Below are 9,003 nucleotides of genomic sequence, written 5' to 3'. Positions count from 1 at the left end.
ACTGACAATGAGAGATTAGGATCTCAGCCTCTTTGGCTAAGTTTAGAGCCAGAATCTAGAACTTTGGTAGAATTGGAATGGAATTCAGAAGCAAACAACCTGGGGAGGAAATGAAATTGAGAAGCAGGTTGGTAGGGTTTCAATGTTCATTGCAGAACTTATGGTTCTCTATTTTATAGGCAGCAGACGCTTCTAAGTCCCAAATGTATTACTGTTTAAAATACAGTTAATATTCTCCTAAATTAGGGAGTATGTTAAATCTAAGATACAGGTGAATCATTATTTTTGGTAAAACATGTAGAACATAAGAGAAACAAATCCTTCCTTGTAAAAAACAAGCAAGTTTGAAAATCAAAACATAAAATATAAATCACTTTTTTGTGATGTATAGAAAGTGACTTTGTATTCACATATGTATGCATGTAATGTACAAAATACTTGCATCTACCTATTAGTGTTTTCAATGGTCATGATACAGAAGAAAATTGAGCAGGATTCTATAATATAGTCACATATGAATAGTAAATAGTTTAAAAATAAAGTATTTTAAGACATGTTATTTTAACTGACTGGAAAAGCCAGAGGTCATCAAACTCCTGAAAAATATGTTTTTATTAAAACTTAAACTAGAAAAAATATGATATGTTACAAAGGTTTAGCTTCTACACACCTAAAATTATTACCAGATTGTTAATATATTTAATATAGTAATGTATAGATGATTTAAATAGGTAAATATTTGTGTTTAAGAAAAACTTTGGTCTCTACAAGATAGAATATATTTGTTTATTTGCCAGGGTAGTTCTTTTGAATAAACTCAGAAATTGCTAACAAGGTATCCAAATCTTGAGTTTACTTAAACTCCTTTATTTTACATCATTTGATAATAATGAAAAAAGTGAAGGGATATCTTGACATTGGTATAAAATAACCAAAGATTAAACTATGATTTTATAGAGCATTTTAGGAAATATCATTATCTTATTGCCAGAATAAATGATTTAGCACTATGGTAAATTATTGCTTTGATTACATTAATTAGATTGTAAACAAAGTAGCATTGTGTTTACATTTTTCAAAATATGTACCTTAAAGCATTATAATTAGTTAATTATCTCAAAACCTCATAAAATTGAGAAAATATCTTTTTTTGTATATCTCTTTATAGTTAGTTCCACACCTAAGAATAAATTTATCTTTATCTTGTTCTTATTTGTGCCACTATTCCTGTAACAAAGAAGATAATTGCCCAAATGATTTATAACTATTCTAAGATAGAGCTATAATTTTAGGCCTTTTAAACTTGAGATATAAATTTCAAACTCTGTGGTAAATCATTTAATGAACTTGGTTACTACTATGTAATACCATCACAGTTAAATAATATTTTGACCTCAAGGGCAAAACACTGGCAAACATAATGGAAGATAGACTTTTTAGAAAAGAAAGGAAAATATATTCTTTATTTTTATTAAAATTGAACTTGTGTCTTCATGTTTACTGCAGATTTCTGACTGATGCTAGTTAATAAGAAGCCTAGGTACTTGTGCTTATTATAGCTGTCCCAGTACAGTTCATGAGAGGACCAGGGGAAGTGATGGGACAAAGGAAAAGGAAGAAATGGGCAAACTCTTGAGTTTCTGATGGAGAAATCATACCCATAGAAAATAACATTTCTGAGAAATACATTTTCTTCCCAAAGTATTTGCAGAGTAGCTCTTAAGTAATTTGCTTCTTCTTTTCAAATATGTACATTGTAAGTAAAATTAATGTAGGAAAGAATTAAATAAACTTTTAAATTAATTTAAAAGGGTAGGAATGAAATTCCAATCATTTACTTCTGCTCCATCATATCATCAACCATGCTAACATATGATAATCAGCTAGTTCTCTGAAGCCACGAAGTGTTACAATACAAATGAAGTACTATCATTATTAATATCCAAATGAAGGGAAATCTTCAAATCAAAGACCAAAAATAGTGTTTTGTATTCCAAGAGGGACAAAGTCTGACGTGTCATGTGAAAGGAAATTGATGGTGTAAAATCTGCTTTACAGCAGATTAGAAACCCTGACAGTTTCCTGATCTTCCTGACCAGAAGGGCAGCTCTGGCTAGAGTAATATTTTACATTACTTCTTGTCTAGTTCCTTTAGATAATACGCAATAATTCTCATACACTGGACCCAAAACGATGTTATTTAGGAAATATTCAACATGAGCAGTACTGAAAATAGAATTAATCATTATGTTCCTAAGGTCTCAAACAGTATCTCATTTGGTTGAACTGAAAGAAAGAAACAAAGCACTGAGACTTTAATGGTAATAACTTCCATGTGTTTAATTGTTTATATTGTCTTTTAAAGAACAGATTAATTTAAACCTTAATTCTGAATCATGTGGCATATTTTTGGGGTGAGTCTTTGATCTGTGACTTGATAAGCTGAGGAATGGACAAGAACCTGGGGAAGTAGGAGAGGAATCTATTCTAATCAGTGGCTGGGTTAATTCAGATGGATCCTACCAAAGTTTCCAGCCGAACTGTTAAAAAAAAACTACTCTCTCTTTTTCTTCTTTGCAGTTTTACCAAACTTCCAGCAACAAAACAGGCAACATTTAGTGATCAGGAATATAAAAGTTGCCACGCTGCTAGGAGGAACCCAATCACATAAAAAGAATTGTACTGGTACTAGGTGTGGTTGTGGATGGCTGGCCAAAGGTGTTTGACTCCTTTATGGCACATGATAAACTCAATCCAGAAGAACTGCTCATTCCAGAGGCTTCATAGGCTGATCATGGTGAATTCTTGCTAACTTTATAGCATTCTCTTTATAGCTAAAATTGAATATACAGATAGCAACTTGAAAAATTTGTTAAGGACATGATATACCTAAAACTGTTATATATTATTAAAAGTATATTACATAATTATATAATAAGTTGTGTCATAAATGATATCACCAAGAGTCAGAATGCATATGAAAGTTTGTTTCCTCTTGAGATATTTCTAGATATAGTGGCCTATCAGCTGGAATTTGTTGGATGTTTCATAGTCTCAGTAATGATTGGAGGCAGGGGAGAAAAGAATTTCTAACTGGAAATAGCATTTTGAAAGTTCAGAAATAGGAATGTAGAATATGTAGGTTGAGAATACAGAATTTGGTTTCATTTGATGAGTGTAGTATTGGGAACATGATAGTGACAAGAAGCAGCAATGAGGGGAAAGTTTATGAAAAAGGAACCCTTCCCCCCCAACTCTGCCCTTCCCCAGGTTCTGTCTGGAGTGTCAGTGTTAGCAAGGAGCTAGTCTTCAATAGTAACAGGAAATGGTTTCAGTCTGTGATTTTCATGGCCCTGACATTCCAGATGAAACCAATAAGTTTCATGTGACCGTCTGGGCAAGAAGTGGGCCTGAAAGTGAGTAGATGCTGGACTCTTTGCTTCAATCTACAGAGGGAGGCAAGTGCCAGTGTTGAGATAGAACAATGGCAATAGCTAGAACACTAACCCTTCTAACTTCTGTCATGGAACAAAGACCAGACCAAGGTTTGGTTTAAGGTTTTGAATGGCTGATTTAGAAAAAGGATTTCCTTGTATCTGTGAAAGAGTTGAAGGAGGAAGGTTATTCTCCCACACTGAAGTGCAGTCATCATTGATGGAGAATATAGAACATTAAATTGTAGAAGATAGTGGAAGAGCATGTAGAAAGTTCTGAAGAAGGGAACGGTAAATCAGAAAAACATCAAATCCTTGTTGCTCTTTGGTTTAAAAAAAAAAAGGCCTTTCTTAATACCAAGAATTTAAGGAATAAATACTTCTGAATATATCTCAAGGAAACAAGGAAATAGCAACAAGAAACCCTCCAAGACCCAAAAACAAAATATCTGTCAGATAAAAAATTAATGAAAAGAAAATCCTCCAGGAATAGAGAGACTGCAATAAAAAGAAAGTGCATCATTAAATCCATATAAATACAAAACTAAGGCTAAATGTTATTCGAAATTTTGGTCGTGGACAAAATGTGTACATTGTAAGTTTTGAACATGTTATAATGATAATACAGCAAACAAAAATTAAGATGTGATGTTTAGGTGACATGAATGGGAGGTTTAAAAGTGACTTCATAGTGAAAAGTCATTCTATATTGACCAAAATTGGAAATATTTAAAAAGTAATTATTCTAAACTCTAATGTAAATATTTGTACATAGAATTATAGGAAAATTTTAGTAAGAATTTATCTAATATTAAAAAAATCTCTCCAACCGTGGCAATTCTTTTAATTTTAATATAGCTTATTTTTTTCCAAGAATATATTTGATTTATTTGAAATACACTAAAATGATAAATATAATCACTTGCTGTTGAGAATATTTTTATTTATTTATAATCACAGCTAATCACCATGCAGTACAAATATCCCTATAACTTATTCACTTCAAACTAAAAGTTTGTACCCTTTGACCAACATCTCTTCACTTCCCAAACCCCTAGACTCTAGTTACCACCAACCTGCTTTCAGTTTCTATGAATTTGACTTTTTAGATTACACATATAAGTGATATCATATAGTATTTGACTTTCTCTGCCTGACTTATTTCACTTAGAGCAATGCCATGTTACACAAATTGGCAGGATTTCCTTCTTTCTCTTTGCTGAATAATATTTCTTTACATACATATACCACATCTTCTTTATCCATTTATCCATTGATGGATAATTAGGTTGTTTTTATATCTTAGTTGTTATGAATAACGCTACAATGAACATAGAAATGCAGGTATCTCTTCCATATTCCGTTGTAATTTCCTTTAGATGTATACCCCAAAGTGGCATTGCTGAATGATGTAGTAGTTCTATTTTAAATTTTTGGAGGAAGCGCCATCCTATTTTCCATAGTGGTTACAGCAATTTACATTCCTACCAACACCCTTCTTCACTTCCTTACCAACATTTGTTATACCTTTTCTTTCGTTCATGGCCATTCTAATAGGTATGAGGTGATATTTCATTGTGGTTTTGATTTGCATTTTCTGATGCTTACTGATGTCAACCCCCCTTTCATGTATCTGTTGGCCATTTGTACATCTTCTTTGGAAAAATGTTTGTTTAGTAACTCTACTAATTTTTAAATTTTTCTTTACTTGAGTTATATGAGTTTTTATATATTTTGTATTTTAACCTTATCAGATATCTAATTTGCAAATATTTTCTCCCATTTTGTACGTTTTCTTTCATTTTGTAGATCATTTCTTTTGCTGTGCAGGAGCTTTTAAATTTGATGTAGCCCACTTGTTGATTCTTGTATTTGTTCCTTGTGCTGTCGTTGGCATATCCAAAATATTGTTACAAAGACCCTTGTCAAGGAGCTTTTTTTCCCCTATATTTTCTTCTAGGAGTTGTATGGTTTCAGGTCTTATGTTTAAGTTTTTAATCCATTTCTAGTTAATCTTTGTAGGTGAGGTAAGATAGGGGTCCAATTTCATTCTCCTATATGAGATTATCTAGGTTCCCCAGCACCATTTATTGAAGACACAACTGTTTTCTTATTGAGTATTCTTGGCTCTCTTGTTAAATATTGTTTTACCTTATATGTGAGGGTTTACTTTTGGACACTCAATCCTGTCCATTGGTCTATGTGTCTGTTTTTATGCCAGTACCATACTTTTAGAAGATCTGTAGCTTTGTAGTAGCTACAATTTAGGATTTGTGTTTCAATTTCTGTGCCCCAAAAGGCTTTAGAACCTGGTCACTCGACTCACCCTTTCCTGTTGAGAAACTCTTTCTAGCTGGGAAGTTCCCTCTTGGTGTTGAGTAATGCTGGCTTGGAAATGGGATGATATGGGTAAAATGAAGCTGTCTTCATTCTGTTTTTGTGTGATTATTCTCAGGATTTTTTAGTTCCACAGTGTTGCTAAAATTCCTTAAGTGGACTTTAGAGCTCTCCCAGAGATGTTTTTGTTTATGGGTACTGTCGTGTCTAATTGTCGATCTTTGTCAGGGGACAGGGAGGCTGGGGTCTTCTATGTCTCCATTTGGATCTCACTGTCTCACACTCTTTACTTCACTGTCTTTCTCTTGTTTTCAATTAAAATATACCAATATAGGATGTTTTTAATTAACAAGTAGAATGATCCTATTTTTATAAAAGTATTTCTATCTTTTTTTTCTAGTTATAAATTAGCACGAGGAAATACCTAAAGTAATATTTCTATACTGATGGTTATAGCTGCATGTGGAGAGTTAAGTGATTTTTCATTTTTATTTCTCTATGCTTTTTTAATACTGTCTAAATTCTTTATAGTGTTAACATCTGCATTTTTAAGAGATAAACAATAAGTATTATTAATAAAAATATTTGTGTCTCTTTAACAGCAGCTTAGTTTCTTTAAATAAATTTAGTATTTCTTTCAGGTTGTAATCTATTACCCAGTAACAGTAGGTGAATCTAAATACTTTCATAGAATTTGAGAAGTGTAAGACAATCATATTTGATGTTAGTTATGTCCTGGTGATTATGTAAAAGTAATCAATTTAACTGAATGAGACAATTTACTCCTTTTAAAATACCGAGGCTTCTCAGAAAAGAATATAGTCTATACTCAGGAAGGGTTGTTAATAACTGTGTTCAAAGTGTTAAGGAGATTGGAACTCGTAATTGTGTGCAAATTTAATTCAACAGCTGCCCCTTTGGCTTTTATATGAGCAGTATTATCATGCTGATCACCAAACAGGGGAATTACCACCATAGGGACCCTGTGGTAAATAGCTTCATAGATCCCATTGGTTCCACAGTGAGTAATAAAAGCTCTGGCTTTGGGATGACCTAAAAATAAAATATATATCATTAGTAAGAGTTTCAGATACAGAAAATCATGACACCTTTATAAATCATTAATTCAATTAGGTAGCATCTTCTGCATAATTCTGTGCCATGAGGCCATATATAAATTCTTATAGGCTCTAAAGAAAGCAGCAATTAATTATTCCAGGCTAAGCAGCAATTAGTAATTCCAGCAATTAAGTCATTCCACACCTGTGAAAAGTTTGTGCAGAGTTAACCGATGGAGAGCACTTGACGTTGGACAGTTGCTGGGGTGAGAATACTTTAATAAAAAGGAATGGAGGGTTTTAAGAAAACAAACGCTTGCTTTAATAGGGAAAGGGAGTTGAGATGTGCAGGGTTTCAATGTGAGAATGTTGGCATAACAGGCTAGAAAGATCGACCTGGGCAAGTTCATGTAGTACTCTGTTTTAAAAATTGGGTTTTGAATTGATTATAAGTAATTTGAACCATTTATAATATTGTAGATGGTGAAATGGCTTATCAGATTTTTTTTTCAAATAGCTACTGTGGGAAAAGTGAAGAGACGAGGAAGATAATGGATACAGAAAGCCAGGAGGATGTTGCAATATTCTATACAAAAGATAATGATAGCCCGATGTAAAGGTACTTTCTTTGGCTCTGATTCTGAGGAGGGAGAGATTGTATCATAAACGGAAGAATTATAAATACCATATTTATGTTAGTGCTTGACAAAGATTCCATATTTGACCAAACTCTAGTCAGGCTCCTCTGAACTCTCTTTTCAAGTAGACCCTGATTTGGGGGCTTTTTGTTTATCTCTGCATTGCCCAATTTTAGCAACCATCCTTCTAAAGTCAGTTTAGCTAGATTCTCCCAGTACTGATACCTGATCACTCTTTTGAGCTGCTGCTTCCTCTTTCACCATCCCCCAAGTGATGGCTGATCACCCTGGCCTGCTGTCAACAAGAATCGGATTAGGTTAGTTTTGCCAGCGTCCTCCCTTGACCCTGATGTTTCTTCTAGTGATTTTCCATCCACTGACCTCCCTCTCTGCACTTTGGTTATAAATTTCCCACTTTTCTTTCTGCATGCAGTTTAGTCCAATCTCTCTGTCTTACTGTAAAAGTCCATTGCAGTAGTTACTGTACTTATCATGGTGGTCTTGGCTAAAGTGTGCCTTACAGTCTTTAACAAGTGTCATGAATAAGTTTTTCTTTAACAAGCTCCAGAAGAAATGTGAAGAAGAAATTAAGTTTTTTTTCTTATTTTGAATACAACTTATCTGTTATTGAGTAATCATTCAGATTATTCCTCATTCGTAATTAAGCAAAATTATTTAATTTTGCTTCTCTTTGGTCTTACCCAAGATCATTCTGTGGAATCCATCCATATAGCCGGGTATTTGCTCCTAGTGTTTCTGGTTTCTTTTCCTGTGTATCTCCACAGAACCTGCTAAGACAAGTGCATTTACTCTATTAGAAAACTTTTAGAATCACATCCCATCAGAAGGAGGCAGTTAACTTAGAATTAATCAGGTTTGATGACTCCAGGTAATACACAAGCAAACTGAGGTCCTAAGTGATTAAGTAATGAATGTTTTTAAACCTTTGACACCACAACAGTGTTTTCAAATGCTTGCAATAATCCTAGTCGATAGGCTATCATCATCAGGTTAATTCTAACTTGTAGATGAAGATAAAGACAATCTGTATCTGAAACAAGTGTATATTGGTATTACTAGGCCATTCTGGTAAAGTGGATTTTGAAACAAAGTTTTCAGAGGCAAAGGGAAGGAATGTGATTTACGTCACTAAGAAATTGTTAGTGCTTTGATCTTTGTTATATACTTGGTAGTAACTTAGAATCAAGTATTTCCTTTTTTATTATAGTAAAATATACATAATGATGTCTATCATTTTAAAGTATTGTAATTATAGAATCTAGTGACACTAAATACATCCACAGTGGTGTGTAACGATAAGCACTATCTATACCCCAAATGTTTTCATCTTCCCTACATAAACTCTGTATCATTAAGCAATAACTCCCTATTCCCCCCACTCCCTAGCCCCTGGTACCTCTATTCTACTTTCTGTCTCCATGAATTTGTCTAATCTAGGTATCTGATATAAGTGGAATCATACAGTATTTGTCTTCTGACAACATTATTTCACTTAGCATTATGTCTTCAAGGTTC

General features: G+C 33.3%; 1 pseudogene; it reads right to left on the bottom strand.

Annotated features, from left to right (window-relative positions):
• Positions 1–2,554: 2,554 nt before the first annotated feature.
• LOC132425423 (UDP-glucuronosyltransferase 2C1-like) overlaps positions 2,555–9,003 on the bottom strand; it is a 36,703-nt pseudogene continuing 30,254 nt past the window's right edge.

Source organism: Delphinus delphis, chromosome 5, assembly GCF_949987515.2.
Source record: "Delphinus delphis chromosome 5, mDelDel1.2, whole genome shotgun sequence".
Classification (NCBI taxonomy): domain Eukaryota; kingdom Metazoa; phylum Chordata; class Mammalia; order Artiodactyla; family Delphinidae; genus Delphinus; species Delphinus delphis.
This window is presented reverse-complemented; position numbering and strand designations above follow the sequence as displayed.